Below are 16,153 nucleotides of genomic sequence, written 5' to 3' on the forward strand. Positions count from 1 at the left end.
GTGTAGCTTTGCGCGAAATTCATAACAAACAAACAATTATCTTACAGATACTATTAATTGCTAGAAGTTCTTCTCACCCACACACCCTGGTGATTCAGCGGTAACTCTAAGGGCTTGTAACGCTAAAAGTCTGGTTTTGATACCCGCGACGGCTAGAGTACAGATAGCCCATTGTTTAGCTTTGCGCTTAACAACAAACAAACAAAAAAAAAGCTAAAAGTCTGCGATATTAATCGATTAACGAGGTTGTATTATATGCTATTCTATACATTGACTCTTCTTGGCGTATTGTAATAAAAGCACACAAGACGGTCTGTGTCAAGAATGGTTCATGCGTACCGTAACCTGCCAACATAAACACAAGAACCAACTGCCTTTGAATGTTAGCTGCATAAACATGCACTGAACTAAGATTATTTGAAAAGGGAAAGCGTGCTTGTAAACGTTACACATGTGAATACTTTAGAGAGAAGAAGACAAAACTTCGAAAGGACAACTCGAAGTTTAACTTAGCCCTCTTTTTTCTCCTCTCCAATGAAGAATATGCCCAATACGTACATCAAGACATTTCTATAAAGCATGGATTTCTGATAATTTTCTAAATGAAATAAGAAAATATCGAATCTTAATCGGTGTTTTATAACGGGATTTTACGTGTTTATTAAGTCATACTTTACAGTCACGTCACTAAGAGGAACTGATGTGATTACCTAAATGGAAGACAAAGTAGAAGTATTAATAATTCCATCACACTTAAATTATCTTATAATAAGACACAAATAACTTTTATAAAATAAAATAATTATTTGATATATAACTTCCTCTATTTAATACTTATTTCAAAACATTAAAGTCTGTTAGAAAACATTATTCCTCTGGTCCGTTGCTTTTCGCAATCAGATTACTTCAAAATTGAAGTTTTATCGATCATTTTTAAGATACTAATTAAATCGAAATCTAATACGTTTGGAAAGCTATACAACAGTGAAAAAGTAAAGAAATTTGAAGTTATTTTTTATTTAACAGTTTTAAAAAACATAAAGGTTATATATATCTCAAAATAAAATTATACCTATTTAAAAATAAGAAAACAAAAGTATTTGAATAGAATGTAACACCAATTGGGGAATGATAAATAACATCGCCAGATATTAATTTTTCCAAATTAAAACTTAAATTAGAGAGGTTTTCATGCGCGATTTCTAAACTGTCTTACATTCGTTGAAGGTTGGAGGCAGTGCAGTTAATAACCAATCAACTTCAAACGTTCAACACAACAAAAAAAAAACGTTTCAAAGATAATTTTGTTTATAGATCATCTCATGGAAGATCTTAGATTTAGAAATTAGTGCAAAGTAAACATTTATTAAGTTTTATCGGTTCAAGAATTACTCCCTTAAGCAAAGTAAACATTTATTAAGTTTTATCGGTTCAAGAATTACTCCCTTAAACAAAGTAAACATTTATTAAGTTTTATCGGTTCAAGAATTACTCCCTTAAGCAAAGAAAAGTTTGAAATTATTTCTCGGTTTATATTCAACGCCTCAGAGAAAAGGAGAAATAATGTCGTAAATCATTTAAAGTGCCTTGGTTTTGCACTTTGACCTTATAAAACAGGTATAAAACGTGTCTTCAATCACTAGAATCTAAACACTGTAGAAGTATGGTTATCAAAATTTTGAAAGTAAGGAGAAACTTGCATATAATTAAGCTAGAGCGAATGGAAACTTAAGCCTACTTCGTGTTTACTAATGTGTTTCGCGGTACATAAGATGTTCTGCGATGAATACAACAAACAACAATCTAACTCATGTGATAAATTGTCCCGTGTGCATGTGTGTAAACGTAAAGATTCCGCCCGAAAAGATTTAGGGGTAATCAGTGTTTTCTATATTCAAGCTATGAAAAGGCACAAAAACTGCTATTAAATGACTATGAATACGTTATATCGTTTTACTTTCGATGTAACTAAAATTGTGCCCGCTTTCAGCCATGGGCGTCTGCAGACATTTTTACTGGGTGGGTGGGGGCAAAGTAGTATGAAATTGTGAATTGAATAAAAAATGCATTTACATATGCTGAATGAGTAAAAAAAATGCATTTACATATACTGAATGAATAAAAAATTCATTTACATATGCTGAATGAATAAAAAATAATTATGTTTCTCATTTTCCAGGGGGGCAAGTGCCCCTCTTGCCCCCCCCCCATCCCTGCCGACGCCCATGGTTTCAGCTTTGTTTGCAGAATTGAATAGCGATCAGGGCTCTATTTAAATTGGTGTATTGATTGTATTGAAAGCCATTTGTATTCCAGGCATTCCAGCTTAAATTTCAGTGCGACATGATCCACGTATATTACACCAGTTTCACTTCATTTAATTCACAAACTTGTAAACTTTTATAATATTAAAATTCGGGGACAGATAAAACATAGGGTAGCTAGCCTATCGTATAGCTTTGCGCTAAAGCAAACACAAACAAACAAATTTATGAAAAAGATAATATTATTTCCAGGTTCACATTAAAAACAGCATCACAAGAACAAAGTTTATCATTTATTTATATCTCAAAGATGCTTCCAATATTACGGTGAAAACAAAAGCCAATATAAGATATGTTTGAATACAATAAATATAGTAAATCTAGTGTTTGTATTTCGTTGTAATAAGCACGAATGGAATAACTCAAGCCAAACCAGTGTTAATGTTTTATCTGTAAGAATCAAATGATTTTTGAGATCGACCTACCAACAAACACCCATAAACTTACAGAGACGGCGTTTCGTAACATAATGTAAACCAATTACACGTAAATATTTCGCGCCGTAATACATATTAATTACACACGTAAGCCTGTATATGCACCGCTTCTTAATATTGAAAAAAATAGGCGTAACCTCTTCAGTATTCAGCCATTTTTTAAATCTCTAAAGTCATCAGAAATCTTGGCAGAACATTTTTTTTTTTATAGTAGCAAAACGTAATTAGTAAATAATTTAGCGAGAGAATAACTGGCTACTATTGTGTAGTGAATGGTTGACGAAAAACCCAAAACCCAAAAAGATTTACGTTAGCAAAATATTTAGCGATAAGTTATAAAATTATTAATTATATTTCTGGCGAAATACTATTTTTTTATTTGAAATTATGTATGAAAATTTAAGACATAAAAAAGCATTTCTTACGTATTTATCTGACTATGCATATTTTCATTTCAGTTAAGCAAGCAGTCTTGCACTAAAATAATTAGTTCGACATGAAATTTAGATTATAACTAAATTTTCATTTATCGATGAAATTATAATTAATGCAATTAAACTTATTTTATTTTAGAATGTGTTAAAAAAATTTTACAGCATTAGTGACAAGTCGTGTGACACATAAAACTAGAATTACACATTATCCTGAATAGAAGTTTGTGTAACATAATGTTTTCACTTATACATGTGACAAATCAAACTTTCAGATGTTGCAAAACAACCGTAATTATAGTTCCCATGATTAATAGTGTAAAAGTAATTATAAAATACTAATGTAAATGGTAAAGAGCATGGAAAGTTATAAAATTACCTCACACGTTGCAAAATCTAAATTCACCGGGTGGCAGCTAAGTATCAGTTTATTTAAAATATGAATGATCGGAACTTGGGTATTGTCTAAAATTTAATAATTTAAATTAACGTTTTATATTTACACAATTTTAAAAACTTTATTGAAGCCGTCAACGGCTTTCACTTTAAAAATACACTCTACATGTACAATGTTTCTACGTCGTTTTCAGGAGTTATCTGCAAGACGTACTAATATTATACATGTATTTTCCTCTTGGCCCGGCATGGCTAGGTTGTTAATCCTGGAACAGAAGGTAAACTTAAAGTGGTGCTACTATAGCGTGAGGTCAACCGCCATATGTCGCCTATAGCGTGAGGTCTACCGCTGCATTATCCATCCCTCATGGATATCACACATTTCCATACATTTATTTTAGCGATAAACACTTAATTTGATACATTTTTATACATGTTTGATAGACCTGGGTAGGCGACATATGGCGGTAGACCTCACGCTATAGTAGCACCCTTAAAGTTTCTCTTTTGATTTTTTCATAAATAGATCTTAACGTAGTATTTTAAACAAACATTAATTATTTAAAGCTTTTAAGAAACGACAAAACGTTTACTCCATCTTTAAACCTATAAATAAGATTAAAGAAAAGTTGGGTAATACGAAGGATAAACTAGAATTAGAAGATAAAACTGGGATTTACAAAATAGAATGTGAGATTGGGGGTATTTATAATGGTCAAACTAAAAGGAATTTAAATACAGATTACAGGAACATAAAGGGTACGTAAGAAATAGAAAAATTCGGCTATAGTATAATACGTAAAAATAACATAACACAAAATTTTATGAGAAAAAACTACCATTTTAGCTCAATCTCGTAACATTACAGCTTTGAATGTCAAAGAATCACAAGAAATAATAAGATTTAAAAAACAAAAAGAATTATTAAACAAAGATGAAAGGCCGTCAAGTCAAATCAATGATATTTGGCGTGATGTAATATGAAGGTTGACTAAGGAATTATGTAAATACAAAAGTAATGTAATAAATATCACACGACAGGAAAAAATATATAAATTAGTGTGTCTTGCAGATAACTCTTGAAGACATCGAAACATTGTACATGTCGAGTGTATTTTTTAAAATGGATGGTATCGTCGTTTGTAGTTAAGTGCAAAGCTACACTAAAGGGCTATCTGTGTTCTGCCCACCACGGGTATCGAAATCCAGTTTCTAGCGGTATAAGTCTGCATACATACCGCTGTGCCATTGGGGGTGGGGGCTTTTTAAAGTGGAAGGCGTTGACGGGTTCAATAAGTTTTTTTAAAATTGGGTAAATATGAAACGTTGATTTTAATTACTGAATAGTTTTATCAGTTTATTTGTTGTTAAGCGCAAAGCTACAGAATGGACTATTTGTGCTATGCCATCACGAGTATCGAAACCTGATATTTAGTGTCATAAGCCCAGGAACTTACCGATAAGCCACTGGGGGAGAGGCTATAAGTATCAGAAATATACTAACTGAAAATTAGCTAAAATTCATTTTTAAAGCAACTGAAAAAGAACAAGTTTTCATGCTACACTAACTTTTACTTAAGAGTTTAGAAGTCATGTTTAGAAGTAAGTTTTACTAATTCAGAACTATAGAACTTCCCAAACAAACACAAAACTAAAAGTGGGTTCCTCGTCATCAAATTTCAGACAAAACAATCGCTTATATACAACGTCATCGGACAGAGTACAAAATCATACTATAACGATTCACAAGTTATAATATTGCCCTTTTAGCTCCATCTTACATCATAAAAACTAATTGAAGATTGTCGACAGACTTGTATCCCCCAAAAGAGGGAAGACGAGTCAATGAACAGCGAAGGTCAACTAACCAGGGTCTATCTTACATCGCTAAAATATTGGTTTGAAGTAGACGTGTGGATTTCTAAAGATATATACAGTCTAGAAACATAGATGAATTTTAATACCTTAAAACTTAAGTTATATAGATGATTTTTGATATTACTCGAGTGGCATTAATGCACTGTTTCACTAATGTCTGTTATCATGTTTAACCCTTTCGTAACTAGTGTATAACATATTTCAATTCGTGTGTTCGTGTAAGATTTCTGCGTTTTGAAACAGGTGTTCTGCATGTAATTAGCGTCTTCCAGGCAAATTGAATGTACATAGGTCATAAATATACAGTAATCTTCTCTAAAGAATCCGCCCGGTAAGTCTGATGGCTAAAATTTAGTTTCGATACTTGTGGTGGACACAAAACAAATAGTTCATTGTGTAGCTTTGTGCTTAATAATAAACATACAAACGATATTTAAGTTATATATATATAAATTCTTATATGATGTATACAGCCATTACAGAAATACAAAAACGCATGTTTAAGATAAAACAAGTAAAATATCAGTACCTAACTTTATATTTGGTGAATACAATTGATATAAATTATCTATTGCAAGTGTTTCACATGACGCCTAGAACCAAGCTCACGGAAACATCGGTGCAGTAGCAAAACATTCAATATGCTTACCAGTAATGAAAATGTTTTAAGATAATATTAATTAATATCACAGAAAATATGATTCAGTGTAACTTATGTAAATATATGTCTATTAGATTCTACAGACAAACGTTTTGTTAACTTCTTAATGCGCTTTCAGATAAGAAAAGTTTTAATGAAACGCGTAGATTATGCTGATAAGTCTTTAAACAACTAATTCTAAGCTTTCACAGCGCATTAACATCGAGCCCCTTGATACGCTTACATCATATCCGTAGTTTAATGTTTGCTCACAATCCCCAGTTACCTGGTGTTCGAGATGGCATTTTGTTTATAAGGCCATGCTAATCGATCGAAAGCCTGTGACACTGAGTTGTTATGTGAAACGCGTCATATTGCACACCGCGGGGGCGGGGGGCAAATTCAATCAAACTCAAGAGTAACAGTTTGTGCATGTATTTATGTAAAAAGACAACAACAAATACATCATGCATGCACACACACACACATATAAACCATTTATAACTAGAACTTGCTCTAACAAAGAGTGAATGGAGATTATAATAGTCAAGTTCAACACACATATAAACCACTTATAACTAGAACTTGCTCTAACAAAGGGTGAATGGAGATGATAATAGTCTAGAACTTGCTCTAACAAAGGGTGAATGGAGACGATAATAGTCTAGAACTTGCTCTAACAAAGGGTGAATGGAGATGATAATAGTCTAGTTCAAGATAATTGTGCTTTAGCATGCATTTTATGTTTTGAAGGATGTATCATTATGTATCTTAATGATACGCTCAATACCAATTTAACAGATATTTTCATTGTTTATTTCTAGGGGCCGGATGTGATGCAGTAGTTAACGTGTCTAAACTGTGAATCATTGCAAAAATAGCTTAGCACTGAAAATGTAACATCAATGATTCTAGATGATATATTTACCAAAGATACATCCAGAAAAAAAAACAGAAATATGCCCTTTTGGGGAGTTGCATTTAGGGTTCACTAAATATAAATAATCCGTAGAGTTATTTAAAACGACTCATGGAAAATAGACATCGAATTTAATAAGCAGGAAAAACGAAATCAAAACTTAAAAATTATTATTTGTTGTTGTTTTTTTATGCAAGAAAGTTGATGTTTTATCCATTCACAATATTAGAGTTCGCTCCGTAATTTCAGTTGTGTGTGTGATATAAAGAATCTCAGCTAATCCTACTATCCGGAACTCATGTGTGTCCAATTACCATTTCATTTGTTTTTATTCATTAACACTTATTGGATCTGTACATGTAATATATTCAGGTATCGCTTTAGAACATTGGCTCTGAAACTTTTTTTTAGTTTATGGACCACCTAAATTTTCTTTTTATCTAGTGTACCACAATTGGATCTATACACCCACCAGACTGACGCTTCCCCTTCGACGATCCAAGGGAGGACCACCAGTAGTTCGCAACCTCAGATTGAGAAGTGCTGCTTTAGAATTTATTCTGCTGATAAGATTTCCCAACAAAGCCTTTAATACTTTAGTAATAGTAATAGTAATATATTAGTAATGATGCCAAGGCCTAATGTTAACATTGTAAATATGGATCCCATCTTTCCAAAAACAGCACCAATTTTTACATCCACTTTGAATGTGCTATCCTACACGATTTAAAACACTGATATTCATTTAAATGGAGACAGTTTAAAAACAACCTTCAAAGACAAGTTTGTTTGTTTTGCAACACAGTGAGCTATCGGGTATCGAACCCTAAATTTTAGGTTATAAGCCCTCTAGCTTACTACTGAGCCATCAAGGGTGGGGTCTCAAAAGCGAATTACTTTTTTTTTTCATAAAACAACTTTCATATGGCAGAGAGAGAGAGAGGCTTACAAACATTATTCATTGGTTTTCAATCTTAACTAATAGAACCAAATTCGATCTGGAAATAATGACCATCATGGTCCCAACTGGATGTTTTTGTCTTTCATGGCTTGATAACACTGAAAGCGAATGACCGTTTCTACATTGGTTTTACTAATAAAATAGTTTAAAAAATAATTTCTTTGCAATAAACTATTAAATTTTTATATTGGCTTTTCTTTCATCCTTATAACTGACATGTTCAGATTAACACCAACTTCTATAAATTGAAAATTGTATGTTATAGTGTGTTTATGCTGTTTAGCTGTAAACAAGAGGGAATCCTCAATAACCGCGGCACCTGAAAAGTTTTTTAGGCAGGATTAGAGCAAATTAATCTGAGATCTTTTTATTAGCTATGTTTTTGTGCACTAGTAATACCAAGCGTGGGGTGCGCGTATACCAGATTCGATTTTATTACTCATCAGAATCTTTACCAGCCTACTCTAAAATTGAAATTATTTTAGGCAAGATTAGAGTAAATTAACCTATGAAACCTTGGGCGTGGTCAAATACATCAATCGAAAGAATTTGACCTCCTGTGTCCAAAACAGTAATTAGATCTCAAATCGGTCAAGAGATGATGGAGATATGAGCTAAAAACAAAATAAACAGCTGAAAACAAAATAACTGATTATTGCACGCACTTCTCACGACTTCAGTGTCCACATTTCAATGCATGAGTTAAATTCTAAACATTACCTTAAAATTAATATTTCATGAAACATGTTGTACTATTTTTACTGTTTCACAAACTATTTAACATCTGAAAGATTAGAGGGAATGCAGGGAGTAAACAGTACCCACCGCCAAAGGTTAGGCTACTGTAATCGAATAGTGAAAGTTGACGTCACTCTCATGACGGATCGTCTGGCACTAAAGTGGATAACTCGTTTTTGCGAAACATGGACGCTCGTATTCACTGTCTGACACGCTAACTATTAGATCACGTCCCCCTTTATCTGAGAAAAAAAAATGCAATTTATAAGTTTATACACGAACTTGTATTATCAAATAAGCGTTGAAGCTCTTAAGGTTAAACGAAACGGAATTTTATTATTTTTGTAGTACATTGATGGACAATGAGTAGAGACATATTTTATGTCATTTAATAACAGTAGAGTTTTACGTTTGTTGGGAAGCCTAGAGGTATAAGAGGATTGTTTTAATATTCAACTTATCTGTAACAAATCTTTGATAATTTTTCCAGTGATTAAAAAAAAAATGTAATTCAGTACAGTTTTCTTTACAAATAAAAGCTTTAAATATTCAAATAGTGTTTTAGACTTGAACAAAAAATCTCTAAATTTATATCTATACCTACAAAAAAACAGAACAATAACAAATGCAAACTTATTGCAAAGTTTACTTCACAGGAAATTTTATATAAATACTTTTTAATCGAGGATGCGTGCATCTGAAATGATTTTCCGTTCATAATGTCCAAATATCTTGTTCTTGGAAGGATTAGCACCCACAAGATCAGAAAAAATAGACCTCGCAGGAACTGGTAGTCAAGAGCCTAGTCGCGGGTTCGCATCCCCATCCCACCAAACATGCTCGCCCTTTCAGCCGTGGGGGCGTTATAATGTGACCGTCAATCCCACTATTCATTGGTAAAAGAGTAGCCCAAGAGTTGGTGGTGGGTGGTGATGACTAGCTGCCTTCCCTCTAGTCTTACACTGCTAAATTAGGGATGGCTAGCGCAGATAGCACTCGTGTAGCTTTGCGCGAAATTCAAAACAAACAAGAGCCTAGTAGAGTTTTACTTTCTATAGAGCGTCTAAAGCGGCCTAACAGTTAGCGTTCGTGGACTGTGAATCCGAAGATTAATAGTTTGCGTCCCGTTGCCACAGAATCGAGCTTGACAATTCGAGGCCGTGGGTACGTTATAAGAATGGAAGTCAAATCTTAGTATTTTTTCCAAACAAAAGTTTTCACTGAGTACTCTGATTAACGAATTGCCTTCCTTCTAGTCTATCAGTTCAAAACAATGGTAATATATATATACGCAGGCAGCTAAAACTCTTGTGTGGCTCTGCATGAAAAATTATAAAATAAACAAAGTTTTCGATAGATTTCTATACGTAACAAAACCAAAGAAAATGAATTCTTAAACAGATTTCTGGTTATGTAAATACTAATAAATATGATCGTTATAAAGGTTTTGTTCCATGTCGAGAGTTTCTAGCCATAATAAAATACTCATTTATAACATAATTTGTTATTTAATTGAATTAGTCGAGGTAAAAACCGAAACTCTCCAGCCTACGGTTGTGTACAGAACTTGCCAACGACCTTGCTGTAAGTACAGACGTGAACATTACATCGAGAACAATAAGATGCACGTTAGCACGAAGTGGCTTTAATGAACGTATAGCTGCTTGAAACCTGCTGCCGATAACAGATAAGTAAACCCAAACGTTGAAATGCACATCGCACCACAAACAGTAGAATAACTAAAGCTCGAGACATGTTCTCTTTACAGCATCATATCAGTCTCCTCAATTAATCACACAGTTTCAAGCAGCCTGAAATTGTTATTAGTCTTTTCTTCCTTAATGCAATTTTTTTTTGGCAAATCATTTCAAAATATCTGCTTTAATTAACACTTGCAATGATAAGTATTATTTACATATATACTAGCAGAGACCCGCTAAAGATTTGAGGTCAAATTAGTATGTTTATTGCAAATACAGGATTTCTACAAGAATACAAAAGTACGCTATTCGCAGACACCAAAATCTACAAGTCCACTTGTCTTAGGCCTAACTTTAGTTTAGCCTTTAATAAGTACTGCCTATATTCGATAATGGGATAAAATGAACAAATTATCTCGTATATATTTTTTGCTTTAGTTTTGTTTGGGCTAAATTTTGCCGTATTTAATACTATCATTAATTAGTTATAATATTATTATTCTAATATCTGACCTTAAAAAAACTTTGATAATCTTTTAACATGTTGTACAAAATGTCTACTAAAGTATATTTACATCTGTCTTTTGTTTACATCCGTTGAAATGAAGTGCTCGCGCATGCGCATTTAGATAGTAAGGTGCGTGCGCATTTTGAGGACAGACAAAAACTGAGTATTATTATTATTATAATAGACATAAATATTTTTTGCAATTTTTTCCTGCATAGAGGTAATTGTCATACTTTTCTGTAAAATTTTCGTGTGTGGCCAGTGTTTAAACTGTAAATCCAAGGATGATAATCAAAGTGCAGCTCAATAGTTGGCAGTGTGTGTTGTAGACTAGCCGCCTTTCCTCTAGTCTATCAGCTTCCATTTAGGGGCCCGGCATGGCCAGGTGGTTAAGGCGCTCGACTCGTAATCTGCGGGTCGCGGGTTCGAATCCCCGTCCCACCAAACATGTTCGCCCTTTCAGCCGTGGGGGCGTTATAATGTGACGATCAATCCAACAATTCGTTGGTAAAAGAGTAGCCCAAGAGTTGGCGGTGGGTGGTGATGACTAGCTGCCTTCCCTCTAGTCTTACACTACTAAATTAGGGACGGATAGCGCAGATAGCCCTCGTTTAGCTTTGCGCAAAATCCATAACAAACAAACATCCATTTAGGGACGGCTTTATGCAGATAACCCTTGTGTAGCTTTTGCGAAATTCTGAAACATTTTTTTATGGATCTAACTTTAATTACCAAGGTATTGATTTTTTTATATATATACATTCACAACTTTTTAACTAGATTTCGTGCTCGAACCGTAGGTTGAGATTTTTTGCCGAATTTGAGTACAAATTCTTCATACAGTATTGCTATAAGTTTTCTTTCACAAATGGGTGCGGGTTGGCCTTGTGGTAAAATTTGAATTAGGGGGATAGCGAGAAGGGTTCGAAACCATGCGATACCACAAAATATGCTCTACACTTTAAGCTGTGAGTGCATTATCGGAGTCAATCCTTTGACGTGGATGATGAGTTGTAAGGTGTTGCTGACTGGTTGCCTTCTCTCTAATCATTAGTTTAAAATTTGAGACGGTGGCAGGTAGCCTTAGTAACTTTGCCATAAATACATAAATATAAATACTTTCGCAAATATAGAAAAACACCTTCCAGTATTTCTATATTAATTCAGCTTGTTGTTGTTGTGGTTGTTGTTGGTTTCGTGAGTATGTATGTTCAGCTAACTTCTCTCGCAGATCTACAGCTGGCAGGATCAACCTTGGTAGAGGTGGGTATCGCTCTATATATATATGGCGTAGCCTTCTACTAGGGGGGGGGGGGCTAAAACGCCCTTGGAAGGTCATCCAGGCATAATGGCAGGTCTAAGAGTAAGACTTCAGGGTCGCTGAAACCGCATTGTTCCTAGCGCATCTCGGGATCCTTAGAGTGCCATATTTGAAATTGTATTCATACCCCTACTCATAAACTGGTTGGACTAAATTTGGCGAATGTGCTAAGGTACCATGGTTGGGTGTCCTAGTATTTGGTCAGAACTTTGGGGCCTCTATGGATCATAAATGGGAAGGCCTTTTTTGAACCCCGCAGAGGAGTGTGGATATTATATTTAAATAGTCTTAAAGATCGTATCTTCAAAACATACGATAGTCGGTCCCCAAAACTTCTAGTATGACTATCATTTGTACAAACCCATAAATATTTCAACATTAAATATTTATGAACATAATATTACTAAGACGTAAATTTACATAAATAAAGTTTTATTATCTCTTATCTTATTCCTTTAGTTGTTTTTAATGTAATAAAAATGGAGTTCAAACATTTTAATATACTAAAGTAAAATGTCTTCTGATGACGCCCATTCATTTTCATAAGTAGGCGATTCTCAGAAATATACTTTTAATGTCTGCTTTTATGATAGTAAATTGTACTCTTTAGAATGTGAACTGCTACATCTTGCAATTTCAAGTAATGGAAATTCGAAAAAGATGAAGTTATTTTTGCGTGGTATAATTGAAAACCGCGTTGTTTTAGATTTTGAAATAATAACCGTTATCTTCAAAGCTATAGAATGGCAGAAACATAACTGAACAAAACATTTTCACAAATGTTATCATGTACCAAACAAGAAAAGAAACTGTTTTCTTCATCTCTTAAATGAGTTCTTAAGCGGAACTCCAGAGCAATGTGTAGACCTAACATAACGGATATGGTTGCGAGCCCAGCTTCCGCAAGATCAATGTAAACCTATGAAACGTTTTATCTCATGACGCGTGACAACGTCATCGTTGAGAATGAATTGGCTGTATAGGAAAGGGATGGATAATGTCATGATTAATGCTTGTCTCGCAGTCCTGTAACTTCCAGTTTTCTCTTTTAATCAGAAGTATTCCTGAAACTCTCTCAAACTTTATATAAACGTGATTTTATTTTTCTTCTATGTCTTCCACTCATTTGATCATTCGGAAACTTGCCCCTTACGAATCGGTCAAGAGACATGAAAAGTTACAAGTTAAATACTAAGTGAGTTTTCACATTGAATAATTCCTTTAGGAAGAGTAGACATTCGTGTTAAATTTAAGTAAAATTGCCTTTTTCTTCTTCTACAAACTGAGCTTTATATGTGATATCTTTTTCCTTTTTAACAGATAGTGTTTGCTTGTAATTACTGTTAATTGTATTAGTACTTACTTTAATTGAATTGTTTCGTTCAGAATTTTCGCGCAAAACTACACAAATGGTATCTCCTCATATCTTTCTCTAAGTTCGTTTGTTTATATCAAAGCTATTTAGGCTATATGCCGTAGTCCTTAACTGGCCAGCAGCACCCACCGCCAACTCTTGGATTACTATTTACCAACGAATGGTAAGGTTGACAGTCACATTATAACCACCAGGCCATGTCAGGTCCCCTACTTTTGAACCGATAGACTAGAGGTAAGGCAGCTAATCTACAGCACCATCCTCCAAATCTTGAACTGCTATTTTGTTACAAAATAGTGAGATTTAACCGTCACTCTTATACCACATTTGATTATTATTATTTTACTTGTTTGTAGTTAAGCACAAAGCTACACAACGGGCTACTCTGCTGTGCCCACAATGCTAGAATGGTAGAAAAACTTTACAAATTTGTTTATTGTTTTAATTAAACACTTTACTAACTAGACGAGGTAGCTATCTATAATAATAAAAGGGCGTGTCTGTGGATCTGTGTGGGTATGACTGCCATAGGTACAAGAGGAAAGAACCTATAAACTTGAAAGTGCTAAGTGGACCCTGAGGATGTGCACCTGGGTATGATTACTTATCTTGTCTACGTGCGTGCGCGCATGCGCGTGTGCATCTTTTTAATGGGGCAAGCTAGCGAAAAAAACACATAGAGAAGAAGTGGTTCTTTATATAACAACTTCTAATATATATAGAAAAGCCACTGCGTTTTAGTAACAATGCCTTCCAACAAAGGTATATAGGTTATACTTTTATGCTAAAATGGGTTCATAATACACACACTGACATATTCATCTAGAATATATCAACCTAATAACCCGAGCGAAGCCGCGTACTTTCATTAGTGGTTTAATAAGTGTTTTTAAACCTCGATGACAACCTACGCTTAAATGTTTCCAATGATTTAAATGTAGCTTACATTTCTCACTTCTTTGCTGTAACGTGTTCGTTAGTTGAGCCGAAAATTCAATGTGCACTTCTTGTTTGCGAAAAGACAATTACACATGAAAGTATGTATTTTGAATTATTCTTCCTCAACTTGACTAGGACCAAACACAACTGTCAGAAGATAAATTTAAATCTATCATTAATTTTTATTTCATCCAATTTCTAACATTTGATTTTTATTATTTTCTTTGTTTGTTGTTAAACACAAATCTACAAAATGGGCTATCTATGCTGTGCCCACCGCAGTTAAAAAAAAAACGATTTTTAGCGTTATAATTACTAAGACTTACCGCTGAACCAGTGAGGTGTTTTTTTTCTCTGTATTCCAAACATTCATTTACATCTTTAGTTTACAAGGTTGTTTGCTTGTTTTACTGGATTTTGCGCCAAGTTGTACGAAGGCTATAATGCGCTAGCCATCTCTAATTCTGAAGCTACAGAGTAGAGGTAAGGCAACTAGACAACAACACCCACCACCAAATCTTGGGTTACTTTTATTAGACCAAACAGTGGGAACTGACCTACATTGTTTGAAAAATAACTTATTGTATGAATTGTTTGTTTTTTAATTTCGCACAAAGCTACACGAGGGCTATCTGGGCTAGCCGTCCCTAATTTAGCAGTGTAAGACTAGTGGGAAGACAGCTAGTCATCACCACCCACCGCCAACTCTTGGGCTACTCTTTTACAAACGAATAGTGGGATTGACCGTCACATTATAACACCCCCACGGCTGAAAGGGCGAGCATGTTTGGTGAGACGGGGATTCAAACCCGCGACCCGCAGATTGCGAGTCGAGCACTCTAACCACCTGGCCATGCTGGGCCTAATGTATAAATATCAGAAATTGCGTAGTTGCACTTTTTTAGAAGTAATATATTTTTCAACTACAACAAAACCTACTAGTACGTATTACTAAAAAGTTCATTCGAACTCTTTAAGGTAGTGATCTTTACCAGTAAGACATTTTCCTGTGTAATACATATAATGGACAATTCTAAATAACAAAAATAAATATATTGTTTATGTTAAATTTTAACCAAAAGAACAGAACATAAGAATTAAACTTAGCCAATTTAATCTAGTTAACACCATAAAAGTCGTTGTTCGTGTAATTTGATAATACAAATAGCGTCTCAACCACTACTACGTCCGTCGTATCTCAGCCGGTCGTATGAGCACTGGTGTTAGGCGAAAGGCCTCGTCGGCACTGCATATAGTAGACATAGGGTAGTTGACATATCACTATACGTTATTCTTTACTTACACTCATGAGTTCTTAGAAATACTTACAAAACATATAAAAAGCTTGTGGTTTGTTTGATGAACTATCACCGATAGATAGATATTTAAATTTTAATATGTGAAAACAATACAGTTGCTCGCAGTAAGTAGTATAAATTGTCTTTAAATAAGTAGTGGAGATTCTAGTAAACTATTTTTGCAATACAAAATACTGTTTTCAAAAGTATATTAATCCACGAATAAAACTTAACTGAAATCGTTTTCGTGGAGTATAACGACAGGTTACTAAATCTTCTTTTTTTTTT

The 16,153-nt window shown here is 34.1% G+C and overlaps 1 protein-coding gene across 1 annotated transcript in view; it reads right to left on the reverse strand.

Moving 5' to 3' along the window:
* Positions 1-8,917, reverse strand: part of LOC106469620 — a 35,936-nt gene extending 27,019 nt beyond the window's left edge. Inside the window, exon 1 of the mRNA XM_022399155.1 lies at positions 8,812-8,917. The gene's annotated coding sequence lies outside the window, so the exon portion shown is untranslated. The remainder of the gene's footprint in view (positions 1-8,811) is intronic.
* Positions 8,918-16,153: the final 7,236 nt, after the last annotated feature.

The sequence above is a fragment of the Limulus polyphemus genome, unplaced genomic scaffold, assembly GCF_000517525.1.
Source record: "Limulus polyphemus unplaced genomic scaffold, Limulus_polyphemus-2.1.2 Scaffold98, whole genome shotgun sequence".
NCBI classification, from domain to species: domain Eukaryota; kingdom Metazoa; phylum Arthropoda; class Merostomata; order Xiphosura; family Limulidae; genus Limulus; species Limulus polyphemus.